Below are 23,683 nucleotides of genomic sequence, written 5' to 3' on the forward strand. Positions count from 1 at the left end.
ACATACAGCGTATTTACAACACCCAATAAGAAGGGTTACACCAGAGGCGTGCGGCCTGGCTGTTCCCATAGGCCTAGAGAGTGTAGATGCGATTAGCCTGGTAGAGGGGCCTGAGCAGAGAATTCTAGCTAGGTGAACCTATGTGCACAAAGAACATGATAGGTAGGAAAAGCTGCGGGTTTTCAACACCTGTGGAGCAAAACAGTTCTTGCAGAAGCAGTGGGAGACACGGCCAAAGAAACCAGTTGAGGATGAAGCATAAAAAGCCACCGCAGAAGAGGTCTCTTTCCTGAAGAGGCAAAGAGGAGCCAAGAAGACAGTTAAGCTACTTAGGGGGATGTGCTCAATTTTTCTACCTTTTGGAAACATCCTGCTCGAGTCTGGGGTAGGGTGGAAGTTGGGCTGGATGAGCCCGAGATAAGGTGAAAAGACCAGTTCCGTTTTTGTCCAGCTGAGAGAGACGAGGGCTCACAGCAAGGCAGTGGCCGAGGCGGTGGGGAGCCTCCATAGCTACCACCGCCATTTAGGAGAAAGATCACAGAACACAAAACAGACAGAATGGAGATGGGGGTAAACAGAATGATTCATGCTCCTGGGTGTTTGGCAGGGCCTCAAACATGATCAGGAATAAGAGGACTGGGTTTGGTGAGGACTTAGCACACATGTAGTGAGTTAAACAGCATATTGAGAGGAGAACAGTACTACATATAAAACACCACTGGGTTTTAGGTTATTGTGCCAAATTAGACAAAGGAACAGATGCTATCCGTTCAGGTTAAGCAAACGATATTTGAACTCTTTTTTCAAGATTCCTCTTTGCACAATTTCCCCCCTTGTCTGGGAGCAACCTCGCTGATACACATTGGAGTAATTTCCCTGTTATCCCTTAACAGCGGCTGAAAATCTCATTCTAGGTCCACAGCAGCAGTTATTAAGAAACTGTGACCTCTTCTTCCCTAGACTTCCTACTTCTCAACTCTGCTCAATAGTTTGTGCTATTGCCAAAGCCTTCTTTCATTGCATGAGTGTGACCATGTAATTTCTGGTGCATTTTAGAGTAGTCCAAGATTTATTGAGAATTCATAACTTCCCAGAAAGTCTTTGGGTCTGAGTTATAAATATAAACAAGATAAAGTCTGCCCCCAAGAACTTTATGAAATAGGCAGGGAGCCCATTCAGGCATTCAATAGCTAGTTGTTCCATAGCGTTGTGGTACTAAGGGAGACGTGGGAAATGCGCAGTGGAACTAGACACGATTCCTGCCGTTAAAGAGTTTTATGTCTGATGGAGAAGGCGAATAAATCAAGCCTTAAAGCAATGGGTGATAAGTGATATATTAGACATAAGATGCCTTGGGAGCACGGAATAGGAACAGCCAACCCGTATCTAGATGTTCAGAGAAGCTTTCTATACATGACATGTCCATAAATCACAGAATACAAAGTCTACTAGGAATAGCGTCCAAAGAAAGGTATATACCAACTGCTCTGGAAAAGGGACAAGTTCATTCCGGCTCAGTGGATCCAGCAAGAGTTTTGGGAAGACACTACATTTTAGTTAGATCTTGGAAGGGCCAAGTGAATTAATTCCTGCAAGCAAAGGAGGAAACATAAGGGCTTGTTTGGGGAATGGGGAGGTGTCCTTCACTAAGATCAGGTTTGGGGCTATAAGACACAAGGAGACAGACATACACTTTTTAAAAAGTTACAGTATAGGAAATATAGTCAATAGTATTGTAATAACGTATGGTGACAAACAGCGACTAGATTTATGGTGGTAAGCATTGAGCAATGTACAGAATGGTCGATCGCCTTTGTACACATGAAACTAATGCAACATTGTATATCAACTAGACTTCAATCATAAAAATTAAAGTTAAATAAAGTTAATAGCAAATCGAGTTAAAAAGTACTACGACATTCAAGAAATACCATGAAGTAGTAAGCGATGAAGAGCTAAGCGAGAGGCAAAGGCTGGAAGCACAGGTTTGATGAACGGTGAGGTCATCAGTGTGTCTGAATCGCAAGGTGCCTGCACAGCCCTGTGGTCACAGGCTCCGTGTGGGCTGGAAAGGCATTCTTGCCTACCGGGGCGATGCTGGGTAAATGACGAGGGTTAACGGAGTTAATCTTTCCTCAGCTAGCCAGAAATCATGAGGGCCTGGAGCTCCTTGCTACCGTGTGCACACTTTAACCAAAACTTCACTTGAAGTGTAGGGGCCCCGAAGGGAACTGAGTAAAGTGCCATTCTGTTGCTAGTTCAGGCGCAAATCAAGAAGCCGAATAACTGGCCTCCAAAAGTTGCACAAAGGCTATCGGCCCTTATGTCCAGAGTTCTAAGCCTCTTAGGGGTGAGAGTGGGGCCGGTGGGGAGTATGAAGGGATCCACAGACAGCAAAGGAGGGTCTTGGCAGGTGTTTCTGGATGGTTTTTTTTTTTTCCCGATTCTCCCTAAGGGAAGGCCATGTAGGACAGAATATTGAACTTGAAGCCTGGGTCTCTGCCACTACCTGACCCTAACACTGAACAGACATTTAATGTTTCAGTCTCTGCATCCCATGTCCCCATTTGTAAACTAAGGTTTGTGTGGGTACCATACTAATAGCTAAGTACTTAGGGTTGACCATATGTCAGGTCAGGCGTTTCCTCTCTTTTTAACTTAAGTATAATTGACATACAGTGTTATATTAGCTTCAGGTATATTAACAGTGATGACGCTATGCTCACCATAATTGTACTTAGCACCTGTCACCATATAACATTATTACAACATTGAGGATATCACGACAATATTTACATATGATGATAATTATAAATGACGATACTGTTTGTTCCACTTCTCTCTTTATCCGCACAACCACCGCGGTAATTTTACTAACCCAATTTGACTCAGGACATTCAGTTCAGAGTGCTTAAGTAACACGTCCAAGGTCACACAGCAATAGCTGCAGGGCCAGACCGCATTCCGAAAATGCCAGACTCGAACACCACGCGATCCCAGTCCCATAGGGGTTAATCTCCCCCCAAGGCGCCCAGGGTCCCCTTCCCTTGACCACCGGACACCTCCCCCTCCTCCTCCCTGAACTCCCGGGGAACGCGCCCCTTCCACCACCGGGCATGCTCAGTGGCTCACGAAGGATCTCCGTTCAGCCTCGGGAAATTTTTCACGCCGCTCGGGCGGCCGAGCCCGCCCCGCCCACGGCTCCTTCTCATTGGATTGGTCAAATTCAGCAAGTAAGACGAGGAGGCGCAGATGACCTCCCAACACCCCCCCCCCCCCCCCCGCCCCAAGCGCCCTGGGCGCGCGCGCTCCGAGCGTGCGTGCGTGCGTGTGAGTGAGCACGTGAGGGCCCGGAACGTGCACAGGGGGAGGGGGCAGGAAACGGGAGGCGAGGGGCGGGGCCGTCGTTGCCATGGCAGTGACGTCAGGCGTCGGAGAGCGAACCCGCCCCTGCCCCACGCGCGCGCGCGCACACAGAGACATGCACACGCGCGCGCACCGCCGCTCTCCCTCAGACACACTGGAGGGAAAGGTCAAACTAAAGGCGAGGGAGCGGGGAGGCCGGAGGGAGCCGCCGCCGCCGCCGCGCGCCATGACGGACGCGGCCGAGGCTGCTTTCTCGCCGCCGACACCGCCGAGCCGCTGCTCTCGCCGCGCCCCCTGCCCCCGCCCCCCGTGCCCCCCTCCCCCCCCCCCCGGCTCTCGCGCGTCCCCGCGCCCCCTCCCCACGGCGCTCCGGGCGCGCGTCGGGCCTGGGGCGCGCGCCGGGCGGGCGCGGGCGCGGGTGCGGGAGGGTGGGGGCCGCGGCGGGCGGCCGGCCTCCTCGCGCGACCCCCGGTCCCTCCGCCCGTTCCCTGGGCGAGAGCCCGCCAGGTGAGTGCGGCGGCGGGGGGCAGAGGGCGTCAGGAGAGGACCGGGGAGCGCTCAGCCCCCCGCCTGACCCCTTCCGGGGACGCTGACAGGCTCTCGGGACCCGGCCTCTGGGGGGCGTCGCAGGGTCAGCCTGTCTGGGGGCCTTTACTGGCGCCCCCGCCCCTCGAGGTCGAGCCCCGGCATGGTAGGGGGCTCCGTGCAGGGGGAGTGCAGCCGCCGGGTAGGAGTTGGCAGGGCGACCCGGGCGTGGGGACAGGCGACGGGAGGCAGGTGGGCCCCTCTCTGGGGCTTGGTAAAGTGCGGGGAGGGGGCGAGGGGTCGGGCAAGGTGCGCGCGGGGGGCCCGCGGGAAGCTTTCCGGACGTGGTCCTCGGGCAGTTGGGAGAAACTCTGCCCTTGGGACGAGGCGCTGTGCTTTTGCCCGGGCCAGCGAAAGTGGCGGATTTTACAGCGAAACTCAGGGAAGCCAGGCAGGACCGGACTGGAGAGGGACCGGGAGGACCCGCCTGGATGGGCACCAGGGATGAAGAAATCCGCCTGTGGGTAGCACTGGGGCATGATGTGTGGACGTTGCCATGCCAATGTTTGGCTGTTTGTTGCTTGTGGTTATTTTAGGACTAAATGATTAAAAAAAAAAAAGTTACTTGGGAGAGAGGGAACTGCTTGGATGGTCATGAGTTCTTCCCTGGGTATGCAGGAAATGGGTAAATCTTTCACATTACCACCCCCCAACGGAATCCATGCCCAGTGGGCTTTAACAATAATAAATACAAAACGCTGGAGCCCCCGAAACCCGGCAGTGTTTGTCAGCTGAGTTTCAGGTGTCAGGCTCCGTGTTCCGTGGGAGAAAAACAGGAGGACACCGTGGTACTTGATATGCTCAAGCAGTCGCCTTTTTGTAATAAGCTTTGGAGCCCATCAAAGGGGAGTTTAGTTGTAACTGCCAGGGTTAAGTAATCACATTGACCCAGTGCCACCCACCAATCAGGAGCTTCCCTGAGTGTAACTTGGAAGACTGCTACCAGCCCAGGACTGTGCTGATTGTGAATTACCAGTGGTTCGGCTGGATTTTTTTTTTCCTCTTTAATTTTCCGCTATTACCTTGCATTTACCAGACGTTACAATGAATTACCCAGTTGAACTCCTCTCCACTAAATCACTTTTAAATTCTCAGGCGCTAGCTCTGACGGGTCTTTTTTCCCCCCGTGTTTGAAAGTTGTTTGGATATTTCAAATATAATAGCTTCAAACTGATAAGGATTTTTTTGAGTATAAGTCCAGCTTAAACAGATTATACACCAAGCGGGTGACGTGTTTTAAAATTTAAATCTCATCCAAGAAAACTTATGGTTTGTGAACGGCGCAGGTTGTGACAGCTGCCGTCACAGAGGAGATGTCTGAAGGAGTCTTCTGTGAAGGATAAGAGAACACCCAGGACACCTGGTGAGTTTGATATTAACCAGCAGGTCCCCCCCCCCCCCCCATGCAAACTTGCTCCTTACTTGAGCATTTCTGACACGTGGGAGCCACTTCTGTTGATTGTGGATCTTTGGTTATTTGTCATTTTCAGAAAGTTCTGTCGACGGAAAACTCTCCCTTCAAAATTGAGTCGTTGTGGCATGAACCCGAGGCACCAAAGAGTTTCAGTGCGAGATGTAGAGGAGGATCATTCAGTTTGGGATCTTGTTAATTCTTTCTGTGCAGCAGTTTTTGTACCTGGCTCTGTGCTGTGACACCCTTTAAAGGGCTTGCTCCTATTGGCTGTTGCTGACATATGTCTGTATACAATCCTGTAATGGGCTGTTTGACTGTTACAACCTAAAGCATCATTTCCTGTACTATAGAAATAATTTTTTATTGCCCATGCTTCCTTCTCTCTGTTGAAAGGGAACTGTAGAATTGGGCAGATCAGCACTTACTCAGCATATGCCCCACGTGTGAGTCTCATTGACCTTGGTAGCATCATGGAGGTCATGTGTTCATGGAGATAAACTGTGCTTGAACAGTTTCCACCAAATGATAAAGACACATGGGAAAGAGATTTGAGATATGCATATCTTGATTTTTTTTAAGTCGTTTTTATTGGGAATTTATTGTGATCATTGCCAAAAATGATTCATTGATTTCTTTTGGGAGAATACATACTTTTCTATTTTACATTTAAAAAATTACTTCTTTTTTCAACTTTTCTAGTATTGCTTGTATATTCTACCACTGACAAGTGTTTTTTGGGGTGACCTTTTTAAAGCTTGGGAACTAGGGAGAAGGGCAGTAATGCTGGGGTGAATTTGGCCTGGGAAAGCAGCTGTGCTCCAAGAAATTTGATATTTACAAGTATAAGATAACAAACTAAGTGGTGGTTAGTTATGTTATATGAGAATTCTCTATTTTTACAAAAAGAATTCATTAAAAGATGCCTTCAGATAATCCCTTTTATATGGTAATTACCAAACGGGACTTGATTTATAAAAAATCATTTGGCATACAACAATTTAGGGATAGGATTTTGGCGTTATGTAAGATTTATCAGGGTTCTTTGAATTGTCCCTTTCTGAAAAGTGAGGACAAAGTTAATATTTATGGGCTTCTTAAATTCGAGTGTATTGCTTGCTTGTATGCTACCTATTAATGTTTTAACTGAATGGAAAACTTGTCATCTGATTTGTGCTGTGCCATCTAAGGAGCACATTGAAACCTAGTGAAAATGCCAAAATGTTATGGTCAGGTTTGTGTGGAGGTCCATCCAAGGTGGTGTAGTTACTGAAGCATCAAAAGCACCTTGTCATAGGATCCTGTTAGTAGGACGGTGGTCTGGTAGCATAGGCCAACAAGTGGTTATACCCAGACTTCAGCAAAATCAAAATAAATAGATTAGGTCCAAAGTCCACATGCAGTGAAAACCATTACCTTGAATTTTTCTCTAGGTGCAAATTATTCCTCAGAATTAAAGGCTTGATTTTCCTAAGCTGTAATTCTGTTTGGGTCACTTGTGAAAAATTCTATTTTGATAAAAGAAACAACTTACGTACTCTGTAAACTTTCCAGGGAGCTTTTTTTTTTTTTCTTTTTGTTAGTGCAGTTGGATTTATTTGGAATCACAGGGGTATTGAGTGAAGTACTCGGGGAGTTGTCTTTCTGAAATCATTTTGCTTGGGCGATGTAAAAACAAAAAAAGGAATGTGAGTTAATATGAGTGGAACTTGCTTATGGATTAGCTCAGACTTTATGTTGGAATATGGGGTAAAGGAAGGAACCGGGCACAGGCTTTATTAAGGATAACTAATCAAACTTACTTTGCCTTATACTGTTCATGCGTGGCTTCATAAGACTGACACTCCTTCGTGATTTTAGAGAAGTCTTATTTCTAGAGAAGGACTTTAGATAAGAGCTAAGTGTATAGAAGCATTCAAAGTATCAGAGTATTTGAGTGCTTTAATAGTTTTTGTTTTTGTGCATCAGGCAGAAAGCAAGAAATTATTTTCATGCTGAATATGGGTTGAGAGCCCAACTTTGGGATAATGGGCACAGTTTTGTTCCTCTTAACATAATTGAAGATTATAAAAATTGAGAGAACAGCTTGAATGATGCCATTGATTTCTTAGTACAGGCTCTTAATTCCTCTGTTGAACAAATGAGTAAAAATGAGAATTGAAGATGTGATATTAAAAGAAATTTTTTCAATTTTTTTTTTTTTTTTTTAATTTCAAGATGCCGTCTCAAAGGATTGCTAATTTTTGAGTATGGTGAAGTTAAAAAAAATATTTGGATTTATCATTAATGAGGGTATGTAATTTAAAAAAAAACTTTTTAAACACATGCAGCAAGTAAGTTGACTGCTGCAAATTTAAAATATTTGTGCCAAGATCTGTGAGAATAGAGATAATGATCAGAAATTTTAATTGGAACTTAAGGCCAATTTATGTTATCAACTTCATTATTCAACTCAGTGTCACTTGAAAAATATTTTATTTTTCTGTTCCCAGTTTTCTTTTCCTATAAAATGCAATCAGTAGTGCAACATACTTTATGTAAAATTGGGTTTTTAAATATTTGCTAGACTTCTTAAGCATAAAATATTACCTAATGCTAATATGTGTATGTAAATCTATTGTATGGGACTTTTAAAAGTTTTGACTTTATAATCTGCAAAAATTTGGAAAAAAATTTTAAAAATAAGAAAGGCCGAGTTCAGAGTTATAGTCACTGATGATGTTGTAAATTGTATTTTCCTCATTTTCCTTGAAGGATTTTCTTTCACTCTTGCTTGTTTATATTTTCTAGATGCCAATCATGCTAGTTTTTAGTGTTTGATCATGGTATCTATACCATCAATAGAAAGTTCACTTGTAAAAACTGCCCTCTGTATCTTCTTCCAGCTGTTCTGAGGATTGATTGAATTTCACTTACCGAGTGTGCTTTAATCAGAAGTTACTACTAAATAGAAAAGTTATTGCAGTTTTCACAAACTAGAGGAAAATATAAATTTGTCTTAAGATATTTTATAAACATTTTTATGTTACTGCAGGGACAGTTAAACATAGTATGTATAGTTTAGTGTTTCTCACTGTTATTAACATTTGTTCTAACTTAGCTTCATTTGATGCATTATTAAAGTCAGTAATAGTAGGTATACAGTCTCATTTAAAAATATGTTTGTGGAATGTTTTTCAAAAAACTTGCCCTTAAATAGGCAAAAGATGAAAATTTCACCCTGAAATCTTCTAATTGAATATATAGGTAAATGTTTGATATCAAGCATTGTTTTGATTGTTATCTTACATATGAGGATTTTTTGTGTGTTTCTTTAGGGTTACTTTCAAGTACTTTTTATTTTTTAAAAAAGCTTTTCTTTGGGGTGACTGGGTGGTTCAGTCGGTTAAGCACCCGAGTCTTGATTTCAGCTCAGGTCATGATCTCCTGATTCATGGGTATAGAGCCCTGGGTCAGGCCCTGTGCTGCCAATGTGGAACCTGCTTGGGACTCTCTCCCTCCCTCCCTCCCTCCCTCCCTCCCTCCCTCCCTCTCTCCCTCTCTCTCCTGCCACCCTCTCTCTCTGCCCTTCCCTTGCATGTGTGCGCACTCTCTCTCTCATAAATAAACAGACATTAAAAAAAACTTTTCTTTAAAAAAAAGGCATTTTATTCTTAATGACCATTTCAGAGTCCTCAGACTTTTATTTTATTTATTTATTTTTAATTTATTTCATTTTTTAGGAAGAGAGAGATCACAAGCAGGGGAAAGGGACAGAGAGAGAGAGAGGGAGGGAGGGAAGGAGGGAGGGAGAGAGAATCCCAAACAGGCTCCGCACCCAGTGTGGGGCCTGACATGGGGCTTGATCTCACTACCATGAGATCATGACCTGAGCCAAAATCAAGAGTCGGATGCTTAACTGACTGAGCTACTCAGGTGCTGTAGGAGTCCTCAGACTTTTATATTTGAAAGAACTGGAAATGAGTAATTTATTAAGCCTTTTCCATAAAATGCATTAATTAATTGGAGCATGTGATGTAGTTTATTTTTACTATAATCAGAGAGTTGTCTTTATCCTAAACAAATTTATAGAATAATAGTTGGCTCTTTGGACAAATTTAGGTAGGGTAGACTGTGCCCAGAAATGATCTTTTGAATGCAAAGTGTTGGACTAAGTTTACAATATCCTATGGAAATGATATTTACCTTATAAAGACATTTATAGTATGCCTGTTTAAGGATGCTTTCTTAAACACGTCTGTAAGTAAATATATTATACATGTTGTTCACGTGATGTATTGAAGGGTTTAATTTATATCGTATGCTTCTCTCCCCTCTTCTGCCTTTTAATAATTGTCACTTGTTGGCCTTTAGCCACATACTATGAGGGAACTTTTAACGCATGATTGATTGGCCCAGGGTGGTGGTGGTTTTTTCCTAGTGCCTTGTCTGATGGGGAACAAGGAGATTGTCCTGTAACTCTTAATACATGTTAAATGTTGTTGTGAATGTTTGGTTTTAATCAGTCAGTCTGTATAAAGGGGGAAACACTTTAAAAATTCTTGAGACGATATGAGTGGTTCTGTTCCCCGTCGCCCCTCCTCCGGCCCCTAACTCTATTGTGAGGAACAGAGAGGGCAACTGTAAGGAAGCATTGTAGGAGTTCGATGAGGTCTATGAAGGGAATGCACTTGTTTTGATACAAAGCATGCTATAGTCATCATTGCATACCTTTCCTTCAGGGTGTAACCTGGCTTTTTTATTAGCACTTGTGACCGTGACCATGAAGAGTTGAGAAGAGCAAACTGCCAGGAGAGGCATATGGGAATCTTTAAGCAGTTTACATAATACTGCTGATGGCTGAGGATGAGCAGTTTCACACTGATGATCATGTTCCGTGATCACAGGTAGAGCTCCAAATTTTATAAGGCGGAGGACAGATGCTCAGGTGAAAAGTGGGGAAGGATTTTCGGATTCGAAGTCATTGTTGAGAAAATTCAAGGTTACCAATCTTGAAAAAAAAATTACGTTATGTCCATTATAATATTTTCTAACACTGTACCGATTTTGAATATCCTGTGGCCATAAACACCCTAGTGTGTGTCCAAACATAAATCCTAATTTAGGTTAGAAAATTGGTCACTGAAAGTAGAGTTTTGGGGCGCCTGGGTGGCTCAGTCGGTTGAGCATCTGACTTCAGCTCAGGTCATGACCTCACATTTTGTGGGTTCGAGCCCCACGTCAGGCTCTGTGCTGACAGCTCGGAGCCCGGAACCTGCTTCAGATTCTGTGTCTCCCCCTCTCTCTGTCCCTTCCCTGCTCATGCTCTGTCTCTCTCTCAAAAATAAATAAACATTAAAATTTTTTTTTAAAAAGTTAGAGTTTAACTGAGGGATGAAAAAGCTGATAATCTTTATCTTTTTTCTGTATTATAACACTTTGTTGTTAATTAAAAAAAAATTTTTTTTATATTTATTTCTGAGACAGAGACCGAGCACTAGTGGGGAGGGGCAGAGAAGGAGACACAGAATCCGAAGTAGGCTCCAGGCTCTGAGTTGTCAGCACAGAGCCCGACGTGGGGCCCAAACTCACAAACCGTGAGATCATGACCTGAGGCGAAGTTGGTCGCTCAACCGACCGAGCCACCCAGACGTCCCTGTTGTTAATGTTTTTCAGGCCTAGTACCATTCGCTTAGTTTTATGTACGCCTAGCTCTATAATTGAAGAGAAATTATGGGAATGATTCCTTGAGAAGCTAGAACCACAGTGAGAGAGGTATGAGGTAAATAGAGCATAATTGTATAGATATACTAATTTTTTTTTTTCTAAAGCAGTGGTTTTGAAACTATTCTGTAAAAGGTTCTAGAGGAAGTCAAGCAGGTTCATTCCAATTTCAACTAGTGCAGTCTTACTTTGATCAGTTTTAAGTATGGAAGTTTGCATAAGGTTTCTTTTGAGAGCAAGGTTCTGTTGTTTAAAATAAAAAGTGTAATATCCATGATTGTTAGCATATTTGATCTTACCACTGTTCTGCTTAAATTATTACAGTGGTTGGGCCTCTTTAATATGATTTCTAAGACTTCTCTTTATCCAGCGTCAACTTAACTCTTCACCTCTTCTGTCAGTCTTTCTCTCGCTCTCCATATAAACTCTGTATTCTAGTCCTACTTAAATTGCATGATAGTCCCTGAGAAGAAAATGTTCTTTTACAGGTCCATTCCTTTGCATATGGAGCTGCTCTCCTTATCATGCTAGGCAGGACTCTGCTCCCTTGGAACCTTGGTCATAACTCCATAAAAGCATTTATTTCGTTGTTTTTAACTATGGCCCCCTCGAGAACAGAGACCATCTAATTTATCTTTGTATCCGTACAACTTGGTGTTCATTAAGTATTCAAATGTCTGTTGGATAATTGCATTTAGAATTTGAGAAGTAGTAGAATTACTTTAATGCACACTCACGTGAATAAAACATCCCAGATCTAGTCTATGCAAAGTATTTTTTAACGACATAGTGTCAGGCTAAGTATGTGAAAGGCATCCCATTGCACTTACCATGAAGTATAATAAAGCCAAAAGATACATAGAAAAGATTAGATTGATTAAGTTCTAGTGTCTTAAATGAAGTGTCATACTGGATTCAGTTGTCGCATCCTAAAAGTTGGGTGTGAAAGCCTTTTACCCATAAATGTCATACAGTCTTGATTGCCCACGAAACAATTTCTTTGTTATGATTTAAGCTAATAGACACAAAAAGACCTCCATGTGTCAAAGTATACAGTGTGTTGACACCCTCTCATAGAGGTTAAAAAACGGGCCCTGGAGCTGCCCTGCCTGAAGTCCTATCCCTCGCCTGCCTGTCAATACTGTGTGATCTTCTGTAAGTTACTTAACCATTCTGTGCCTCCTTTTTCTTCTCTGTAAAACGAGGATGTTGATAATACTGCTTTATGTGGCTGTGATGAAGCATATGTGTGAGTTATATATGTTGAGCACTTAAGAGAATGCCCAACACACAGAAAACCCTCAATAAATGTTAGCTCTAATTAATTTCTAGTGGCTCCTTATTTAAACAAATGAATGTGCATTGTGCCTCATTTAAAAATAATTGCTTTACTGTAGGAGTATCTAATTGAAAAGAAAGTTAACATTTTTAGTTATATCTTTAACCTAGCAACTGTTTGATCTCCTTACTGACTCATTCTCCCATCTCCCAGTGGAGTATAGACTGTTTCTGTCAGATGGATCAGTGAAGACATGGGAGATTTGAAACGATGTCCTCTTCATTTCTACAGCAGAGCATTTTTGTTCCCATGACCTGTGCAGTTTTTGCTAGTGCCCACAAGAGAGGAGAGAGAGAAACAGCGAGTAGAAGAATCCAGCAGCAAGTTCTTAAACAAGGCTTAACCTGTACCAAATAAGTCGTAAACTTTCATACTCCTTAGTAGAGGAGGGGTGCGCAGCAGCTTTTTTCCTTGTTTACATTCTCCTTTACTATTTTGGCTTGGAAAGATAGATTTGTTTTATAGTGAATTTTTTTTTAATATTTATTTTTGAGAGAGAGAGCACGAACGGGGGAGGAGCAGAGAGAGAGGGAGACACAGAATCCGAAACAGGCTCCGGGCTCTGAGCTGTCAGCACAGAATCCGACGCAGGGCTCGAACTCACACATGGAAGATCATGACCTGAGCCAAAGTTGGACGCTCAACCAACTGAGCCACCCAGGCACCCCAAGATAGATTTGTTTTAAATCTGAAAATACATTTATTCCAGAAAGGTACATACATATTTACTTTAATTAGTCAGTGAGCCTGTTTTTTAAGCTCATTTTTTACATTTACATGCCTGCAGTGAGGGAAATCAGTAGGGTATCATTTGTGTTAGTGCTGGGTACTATGAGATCCCGTTAAATATGCCCATGCAGGATGCAAAGACAATTTTGAAGGAGGAAGAAGTTTGTATCCCAATATGTTTTATAAAGGGGGGTGTTTTTTTTTTTTGAAAATGTTTGTTTATTTTGAGAGAGAGCAGGGGAAGGGCAGAGAGGGAGAGAGAGAATCCCCGGCAGGCCCCATGCTCAGCATAGAGTCCAACGCGGGGCTCGATTTCACAACCGTGAGATCATGACCTGAGCAAAAATCAAGAGTTGGACGCCAAACCAACTGAGCCGCACAGATGCTCCAAGAGTGGTTATTTTCATAACAAATAATATCCAATGTGTCCTTACAGCGTCCTTGACTTTCTGTCTTCCGTGTAACAACATACAATGGGTAACTTTTTAAAAACCGTCTCACTAAAGGAAGGACGTTAGCAAGCAATTTTGAGTGTTCACTGTGCTGTGAGTAATTTGCAGATGAGGAGCTATGATGTAAAGATAAATCAGGCATCGTGTTTATGTGCTGTTTTATGACCTGCTGGTGAGACCAGAGGGTGAAGAGAAGACTTGGGAATTGAACCCTGCAAACAAGACTGGAAGAGTGCTGGGTTTTGAATAGAGTGAGCAAGCAAAATGAGACAAGAGCAAGGGGGCCGTTTTTAAATGCCAGGGGTGTGCAGCGTGACCGTGTGCTGTGGGAAATTTGAATGCTTGTACAGACTGGTACCCTTCGTGTCATCTTGTAGTTAGGACACTAGTTTAATGTTAGCAAATTTTTGCTGACGTGCCATTGTAGGAACTTTTAAAATATTTTTTGCACTTCCCTGAAAATTACAGGAGGCAGGTCATGCTAGGAAAAACAACTTCTAGAAGAAATACGATTTTGACTACACCGATTTCCTCTGTACAAACCAGGACGCTGTTCGTGTTTAATGTTATTTAGCCTTGAAATTTCGTTTCCCTTCGACAGCATGCCTTTCTGTTTGTCAGGCCAAACAACTTCTTGTTTTACTTATTATCTCAGTTCTTGTTCCTCATTGTTACTATTAGTATTAATATTATTAGTAGTATTTAATCAGAAAAGAGAAATACTATTTGGGCATTTCAGAAGCCTCAGAAATGCTTGGTTACGTACAGGAGTAAGTTAGGTTTTATGACTTTCCCGGTTGGGTCTTCCCAATAGCACCTCCCCCATGCTGACCTTCACCCTTCATTGACTTAGAAGGTTTCTCATTGTTGGGAGAGAACTCCTTGATCTCCGTCCATTTCCCATCTAACTTTCACTTACTGGTTCTTGGCCATCTAGGGCTATATATGTGAAACTCACTCTTCTTACACACGATAAATCTTTCAAGTGTCTGAAAACAACTATTAAATCCTACTTGAACCATCTTTTTGCCACAATAAGGGAAGAAACCCTGATTCTCAAAAGATACGCACATGACCCGGTTTACAGACCCTTCTCCATCCACATCGCTCTCATGACAAAGTCTGTTCATCAGCATACCTCTTCAGATATGGTGGCCAGAGCTGAACCGACTGCTTCAGATGTGGTCTGACCATGGCTGAATACAATGAAGCTGTTATCTGGATACTGTACTTCTGTTAAAGCAGCCTGAAATTTGCATTACATTTTTTGGCAGCCACATTACCCTTTGATCATATTGAGGTTCTGGTCAGCTAAAACCCTGTCTCCTTCTCATGTGAGCTGCCCTAAGTCTGATCTTTCTCCTTTATTTGCCAGCTGATGCTTTGAAAGTAAATGCAGACTATGGGGTCTTGCATTACTATAACAGTTTAAATGAATTTGTCTATCAGATTTAATTCCATTTAACTGGCGGGAGATACGAGCTAACGTTTGTGTGCAGCAGAACGGTTTTCGTGGTGCTTTCACGTCGACTTTAATCTTCATAACCACCACCCGAGAATCAAGAGAAAACGACCTTCCACTAAATCAGGAATTGGCAGATAGGGGACTTCGTCACGGGTTTTTTGATTCCAGATCCCATGGTCATCTTATCACTGTTCACTTAGTAAGCATTTAGCATGCCCTTTAATATGGGGCCAGTGCTATGTGGGGCTGGTGCGTCAGTGAGCAAGACAGATTACAGGCTCTGCCCTGTGGTATTCGTGGCCTGGCACATAAATAATTACTGGCAATTACTGAGCACTTTGTGTTGGTTAGGCACTGCGGTAGATAGTGTTATTGTTCAAAGTCTCTGTTGCCCATCTTTACCAGGGTCCTCTCCGTAGGAGGATTATATTTTCCACTACATGGACATCAGGTTGGGGCACTAGGCCTTCCTTGACCAATAAAACATTAGGAGAAGTGACATGTTGCTTATGTGAGCAGATGTTTCCATCTTGTGGTTCTGGCAGTGGCTCTTATCCCTCTGTCATGGAACCAGTATGCCTTAGCTAGGGCCGGTCCCAGAGTGAGAGAGGCTTCGGACTGGGTCCCAGAGCGATGGAACAGAGCGAAAGCTGATTCATGACAGCCATTGTTAACGTAAGTGAGAAACCCTCGTGTTGTAGGCACTGTGACGTCAGAGTCATTTGTGACACGATAGTACAGCCCAAACAGTGTGATGCTGACGTCACTCGAGGTGATCTCTGAAGACACATAAGGTGCAGGCTTTGTCCTCGAGGAGAATGCAGTTTTGGTGAGTGCGTTAGATGTCCACAGGTTATCAGTAGTTGGGCAAAAGGAGAATACCTATATGGAAAGGTCTGTGAGGTTGGGGCTCTTTGCTGACCTTTGCCTCACCGCTAGGCTGAGTCAGTCAGCATGTTGTAAATCCTACATCTCTGGTCCAGCTACTACTGCCACAACTTCTTCTCATCCAGAATTTGACCAGCATGTTTTCTAAATCCTCATTCAAATCCACCTTTTGTACGAAAATGTTTAAGAGGATGGGCTTCTACAGAAAGTCAGCAGGAACTTCTTTCATCAATGCATCCATCAGCACTCAAGAAGTAACCCAAGAATTTGCCTGGTTGAACCGTTTCTCCAGCACGCGCAGAGAGATGGGGTCCCGGGTTCCATGTCAGTTATGTCTGCAAGCTTTCAGGTTTCCCATTTTCACAGCTGTCTGTACATCTCCCTTTGCGTGGGGATGTTAGCGAGACAGAGTCCAGCTGGGATTCTGCGAGGAGAAGCTGGGGAATACGTGCCCGGGGTTTGGGGGAGCACTTGAAGCCTTGGAAATAATAATCATGTGAATATACATGGTTGTGGGCTGTAGTTTTCATCACATTATCAAAGGGAATCATGATTCCCCTGGCAGGTTACCAGCCCCGTTGTGGAGTGAGAATAGAAGTTGAACAGAGATCTGGAAAATGCCCGTATGTAAGGAGCAGGTGAGACAAGAACCCAGAAGGGAAGCTGAGAAGGAATCATTGGAAGGGGTTGAGGACCAGGAGCACATAAATGTTACAGAAGCCAGCTCCTTATTAATCATAGTTTTTTAATCTGTTCTGGAATTTTGCATGAATTCTACATCCACCCTCAAGGTATTTCTTCATGATTCCTTAGAAGTTACCAAACTTGCAGATACATTTAATGTCTTAGAATATAATTTTTCTTGATCTATAAATACGAATTTAAAGCAATTCCTTCTTCTTTTTCTGTCTCCTTTTTATTTTGGGCTTGAGTTACTTTTTTCTTTCTTCCTTTTTTCCCCTTAATCTTTTTTTACCCTTCCCAGATTAAAGATCATTCTTCTTGTTTAAAAAGGCTGAGTCCAGATGGGAGTGAAGCAGTCTTTTAGGTTGTCTGTTGACAATTGATCCCAAGTAAGGAAGTCGGCCTTTGTTATTTTTTAAGTCTTTTTAAAATTTTTCTTAGCACTTCTAACAAATTTCTACCTTTTTAAAAACAATTTTACTGAGATATAATTGTTACACAGTAAACTGCACATATTGAAAGTGTACACTTTGGGGCACCTGGGTGGCTCAGTTGGTTAAGTGTCTGACTCTTGATCTCAGCTTGTGTCGTGATCTCCCGGTACATGAGATCGAGCCCCACATTGGGCTCCATGCTGACAGTGCAGAGCCTGCTTGAATTCTCTCTCTCTCTCTCTCTCTCTCTGCCCCTTGCGTGCTCTCTCCCCTCTCTCTCAAAAAAAAAAAAAAAAATATATATATATATATATATACACACACACACATATATCTAAAAGAAAGTGTACAGTTTAATAAACTTTGACATATATGTATCCTCATAAACCATCATCACTGTCAAGATACTGAACATATCCATCATCCCCAGAAGTCTCTTGGTAATGCCCCCATTACTCCCCAGGCAACCACTGTTTGCATTCATTGGCATGTCTTAGAATAAAGCATATACTCTCTTTTGGTCCAGCTTCTTTCCCCTGCATGATTATTTTGAGATTTATCCATGTTGTAGCATGCATCAGTAGTTTATTCCTTTTTCATTGCTAAGTAGGATACCATTGTATGGGTATATTGTAGTTTGTGTGTTCATTCACCTCTTGATCGACATTGGGTTATTTCCAGTTTTGGGGGTTTACAAATAGAATTGCAGCGAACGTCCACGTAGATGTCTCCGTATGGATGTATGTCCGTATTTTTCTCGGGTAAATACCTAAGAGTGGAGTGGATGAATCAGTCTTATGTTAGGTATAGGGGTGTGTGTGTGTGCACGCGCGTAGAGACAGAGACACTGAAAAATAGGTTCACACGATTGCTGGCAAGTCTGAAATCTGTAGGACAGGCCAGCAGACTGGAACCTCAGGCAGAAGAGTTGATGTTGTGGTCCTGAGTGCAAAGTCTGTAGCATAGGTTGGCAGGCTGGAAACTCAGGCAGGATTACTGTTCCTGATTTGAGGCAGGATTCCTTCTTCCCCAGGAAACCTCAGTTTTTTGCTTAGAAGGCCTTCAACTGTGATTGAATAGGGCGCAGGCACCTTATGAAGGATAATCTCCTTTATTTAACGTCAGTTGATTGAAAATGTCAATCATGTCCACAAAATACGTCCACAGCAACATCTAGACTAGTGTTTGACCAGATAGCTGGGCACAAAACCTAGCCAAGTTGACACAAAATTTAACCTTCACAGCGGCTAAGCGTGTTCTATTTTTTTAATACGGTTATAGAGGATACATATTTTTAAAGGTGAGTTTTTGATTGTTGCTAATTCACTAGTTGTTTGTTTTTTTAACTAGCCTTTTCACAATTCTTAAAACAGTTGAATGGCAGTGTTTTCATTCTAGGTTAAGATTACTTTCTTCTTTGTAGACCTATCCTTTTATTTATTGTTTTTTAACTGTTTATTTGTTTTGAGAGAGTGCACACATGCACCAGTGAGTAGGGGAGGGGCAGAGAGAGAGGGAGGGAGGGAGAATCTCAGGCCAACTCTGTGATGTCAGCACAGAGCCCTATGTGGGACTCAGTTTCAGGATCTGTGAGCTCATGGCCTGAGCCGAAATCGAGTCAGATGCTTAACCAACTGAGCCACCCTGGCACCCTTAGACCTATCCTTTTAAAAATAGGAATTATTTTAGGGGCACCTGGGTGGCTCAGTCGGTTGGTTAAGCATCCAGCTTCGGCTCAGGTCATGATCTCACGGTTCATGAGTTCGAGCCCTGCGGTGGGCTCTGTGCTGACAGCTCAGAGCCTGGAGCCTGCTCCTGATTCTGTGTCTCTGTCTCTGCCCCTCCCCCCTGGCTTATGCTCTGTCTCAAAAATAAATAAGAACATTAAAAAAATAAAATAAAAAATAAGTAAAAATAGGAATTATTTTAGACACTTCCTACTATCATTACTTAACCTCCCATTTTGCTTATTTGTCAGAATCACATGACAGAAATGGCAGTTTCATTGTAAGAATCTTACCTCATTTGAGTTTCTTTTTAGTATCACAGGATTAAGCCATTCTTACGTAGTTTAGAGATTAAGGATGTAGTGGATTTGGAATGTAGAACCTAGTTAATTGGCAGAGTGGAGGTGCTGATCTCCTTTTAAAAAGGAAAGACAAAGTTTGGGAGAAAAGATACAAGCTCATATCTTAGGAAACATTTTTATGCCATTCTTTGATCAAGTCATTTAACTTTTTTTGAGCCTCAGTTCCTCATCTGTAAAATGGACGAATATCTATTTCATGGAGCCATCATAAAGTAGGATGCTTTGTATAAAGAGCCTGGAATAGTCCTTTTAAACAGAACAGCTCCCATTACTGTATTGCTTTATTTATTTAATGTTTAACGGTATTAGGTTTTCTTTATGAATTTAGAAGAACTTTGTCAATTTCTCCAAAAAAGCCTACAGCCACTGTGCCAGGCTCTAGAATTATAGGAGGAAAAAAGATAAGTGAGGTTCCTACTCTTTGAAAGCTTCTGTCTGGCAGGTTATGACAGGAGAGGCAGGCTGTAAACAAGTAAAGGAATAAGCAAACCACGTAATTTCGGGTTGTGATAAGAACTGAGAAGAAAATCAGAGAGATGTGACACAGAATTACTGGGGTGGGGAGCCCCCTTCCAAGAGGCCTGGGTAGGAAAGAGACCTCTTAGAGGAAGTGGTGTTTCAGCAAAGACCCCAGAAGGATTCGAAGGAGCCAGGTGTATGATCTACATGCAAACGTGTCTGGCAGAGAGACGAGCGAGTGCACGGCCTGTAAAATGGGGGAGAGTTGGCGCACTGGGGATGCGGAGAGGAGCCCGGAGATGCCGCTGGAGAACAGGAGAGAAGTCAGGGCAGCCTGCATAGTGCCTGATGGGCCACAGTAAGGAGATTGGATCTTATTCTAAGTGCAGAGGGAAGCCACTGGAGGGTTTTCAGGGACAAAGTAGCGTGATTATTTGATGGAAATGTTCCATGGGCCTTTGAAAACATGAACGTGGCTGAGCCAGCTGTGTACTTTAGCGTGACTGGGATTCCTAGTTGCCCAAGAAACATCGGAGTAAACTACTTATTTCTTTTCTGATATAAAAATCCCAGCCAGATTCTATGAAAGCCAAGTCTGGGTTATCGAAAGCAAATACTATTTTATATCTCTTAACGTTTACTAAGATTCCTTGTGCACTTGTATATATTTTCAAAAATAGTATTTTGTGGATTTTTTTTCTTTTTAAGTACGAGTGGCAGTTGACTAGTGTAGCAGGAAAGGGCACATCTTTGGTTTCATCCGTGGGCATAATTACCATATGGAAACTTTTGGTAAATATTAACGAATCTTTATATAGGATTCCTTCACAGAATCATGGACTTATTGAGCTGAACGGACCTTAAGAATTTTTTAGTCTTAATTCCTTTTATAGAGGAGGCAGCTCAGATCCAGAGAGGCTAAATGGGCCCCATTATGTTAACATAATAAATAAAATGCACCTGGTTTTTATGATCCCCCAGTTGCAGGATGAGAGATTCTTGAGGCAGAATGTGGAACCAGGGAAAAACTGTGACATCGGTTTGCTTCACACTTGCTATCTTCTCTGTCGCTTATTTGTTTGACACCTGTACCGTTTCCCACTTACCCCTGAACTGAGGCAACCGAGACGGACCCGACAGGCCCTCCCTTATTATGGGAACAGTTGCCATGCGTGGTACGTGCCACCGTAAGAGGAGCTGAGTGGGCTGTGGGTGTGAGTGGTGAGCGGGTCTGAACGACTGCAAGTGCGGAGTCCGTGTACGTGCAGGTTGGGTGCTTGGCCCCTTCGTAAAGTATACATTATGTGGCCCCAGCCGTGTGGCCTCTTCTGTCCTTTTTGCCCTCCGGCCATAACCGTGAGACACACATAAGCCAGTTTGAAGGCCTCGTGTCAGACAGGCCCTGTCCGACCAGGAAGACTTGACTGGACAGCTCTGCTCTGCTCTGCTCCTGCCCCTGAGGGCACTGAGGCCCCAGCGTGTACCCAGGGACAGATGGACAGACCGTGATGGCAGCGTGTCTTTCACACAGGAATCCATAGGAACACTCGGTCTCGTTGTGTCCCTCTTCAAGTGATGCAGATTTCATGAATTCTTAATTTTTGAAAAGTTCCCAAAGGAAATAGAAACAACCGTTTTTTGTTTATTTTGACCCGTTTACCTTTTTACTGTATTTCATTTGGGAATGTGGCCATTCCTAAGAAAACTGGCATATGAAGTTCGTCGTTGAGGTTATAACATGCTCTGAATCTTAAAATAAAGCCGCCAACGTGCATTGAGAGAACAGGTAGATGAAATAGCACTGTGGTAGTTACAGGAGTAACGGTAGTTTCCTTTTAAGTCTTTCCCTTTCAAGAGCTTGTTATCTTCCGTATAACCAAAACATATGCCCTGGGCAGGTATGTTTTATTCTTGCCCTTGGCTCTGTATTATAAAGTCTGATTAAAAAGGGAAGACGCGAACTTTGTGTCTCCCACACAAGAGAATGTGCCTATTTGCAGGGGTGATTGTTCGTTCGTTGATGAGATCCAGTTCCATACCCCTGAGCCTACCTTCGTGTGAAGAAGAACGTATCTTTCACCTGCGAGAGGCACCTTCAGACACTGCTCGTGTGAGAGTGTGTGTCAAATCAAAGCCTGCAGGTACGACATACGTTGTCAAGAATATTAGATGATGAGTTCTGATGACTGTACTCTGTGTTCACAGAATATTAGAAAACAACCGGTTTTGACAGTCTAATATAGTAGGTGATCTGGCTTTCTCCCTCCCTTGGGTCACATGAGGCTAAAATGACCCATCTCCATTGTCTCCTGGGCCTTATGAGGAAGAGAGGTAGAATTCTGGACATATGAATGGAAAAAATTGGACTTAACAGTCTAAAAAATGATCAAACCAACTTGTGTGAGTAACTGTTCCACCGCTTTCCCCCCCCCCCCTTTATTTTGTGCAGATTGAGGAGCTGAACCATAGAGGCATTTCCTACGAACGATGAATAAGCTGTCTATTGTGAATGATTGTAGCTGGTGTAGAAAACAACTCCAGCTGCACTAACTATAAAACTACCAGCTCTCTGAGGGTGTCGGTAATGACTGCTGCTCCTTCTCGGTTGACCGTGGAGGTGTGTGGCCTGGGTGAGAACGGGCTCCGGCCAGGCTGCGGTGCGCAGGGCCCGGTCCGTCAGCTGTCGTGGGACTCGGGGCCGACTGCTTTCTGTCTCCCCAACTCGTCGTGTACAAAACCGAACAAGACCAGTACCTCGCTGGTGGGGCTGTTATGAGGGTCAGTAAGTTCATGCACGTGACACCCTAAGAACACGGCCGCAAACACAGTAAGCGCTGGGTGCGTGTTAACAGTTCTCAGTACGGATGCACGGCTGCAGTATGTGTAAGTGGCTGCTTTGATTGGCGAAGTTTTCACGAGGAATTTGGCGTTTGAACTGGGCCTTGAAGGATAAGCAGGATTCGTAAAAGGAAAATCTAAGGAACTGAGTGTGGGAAAAGCTGTGTGAACAGAGTTGAAAGAGGAGGCAAAGACCCTTCTTCCCTCCTGTTCTCCTTCCATTTATTGCGTATTAGCTGTGTGCCTGCTGCTGAGCTCTGTATTTGGCGAACGTTACGTTGTTTTAATCAGTCCTCACAATAACCCTGCAAGATAGGTGTTTTCAGTTCTCGTTTTACAGATGGGAAAGTAGCCACAGAAAAGTTAAGTTACTTTGCCAGAGTCACAGAGTTAAATGTTGGCCTAGTTCTGTCTGATCGTAAAGCTCTCACATTTCTTTAGTATTGTCCAGTACTTCTTCCTGAGAGCAGACTATCGGAAGAGGATGCCAAAAATTACTTATTTATTTATTTACTTACTTACTTTTTTATTTAAAAGGGTGACGGCTCCATGGTTGGAGTTGTAGAGACACGAACAGAATTACGGTATTAGGGATGCGTGTGATCATTTTGTCACAGTCAGAGACTCCGGGTACCGTGTATGCTCGTCATTTCAAAAGATGGACGAGAACTGTGCGTGCCAGTGCCTGCTGAGCGGTTTTCCCCTGTCATTCGAGCTGCATGAAAGTTCTTGTTTTTTCTGAACTGAGAATGACAGTATTTTGGTTGTCAAAGTTTTTATTTTTCTTACTGTGAATTATGCAAATTTCCCCCAATGGCATCCTGATTGACCTCTTCAGTGCTTGTCACACATTTTGGTTGCCTAGAATCGATTGCTCTTTGAGTAAGTACCCTTTTCAGTTCCCAGCATCAGAGGGGTGTCTTTAACTCTGCTTCCCAGTCTTCAGCTTGTATGGATTCCTGTTTATGGGGTTTGTTTGGAATGCAATTAAGGTGATCTTAATTCTCTTACTGTTTATTCCCCCTCCTCAAGCTACTTGACAAGTTTCTTTCTTTTGAAACTTCGAGGGAATTGATAAGTTCGTGCTTATACTTTTTCTTCTCAAGTATCTCACTGGCCTTGACTTAAATTTTTAATTGTTCTGTCTCCCATGTACTCCTGCCTTCCACTAAGTAGCCGACAGTTGGTTTTCCCCTCTTTTATTTTTAATGCCTTTTTTCTTTTTTTCAACTATAAAACTC

General features: G+C 43.2%; 1 protein-coding gene across 1 annotated transcript in view; it reads left to right on the plus strand.

Annotated features, from left to right (window-relative positions):
- The first annotated feature begins 3,499 nt into the window (after positions 1-3,499).
- ZFAT (zinc finger and AT-hook domain containing) overlaps positions 3,500-23,683 on the plus strand; it is a 282,959-nt gene continuing 262,775 nt past the window's right edge. Inside the window, exons 1-2 of the mRNA XM_053208115.1 lie at positions 3,500-3,873; positions 5,238-5,314. The gene's annotated coding sequence lies outside the window, so the exon portion shown is untranslated. The remainder of the gene's footprint in view (positions 3,874-5,237; positions 5,315-23,683) is intronic.

The sequence above is a fragment of the Acinonyx jubatus genome, chromosome F2, assembly GCF_027475565.1.
Source record: "Acinonyx jubatus isolate Ajub_Pintada_27869175 chromosome F2, VMU_Ajub_asm_v1.0, whole genome shotgun sequence".
NCBI classification, from domain to species: domain Eukaryota; kingdom Metazoa; phylum Chordata; class Mammalia; order Carnivora; family Felidae; genus Acinonyx; species Acinonyx jubatus.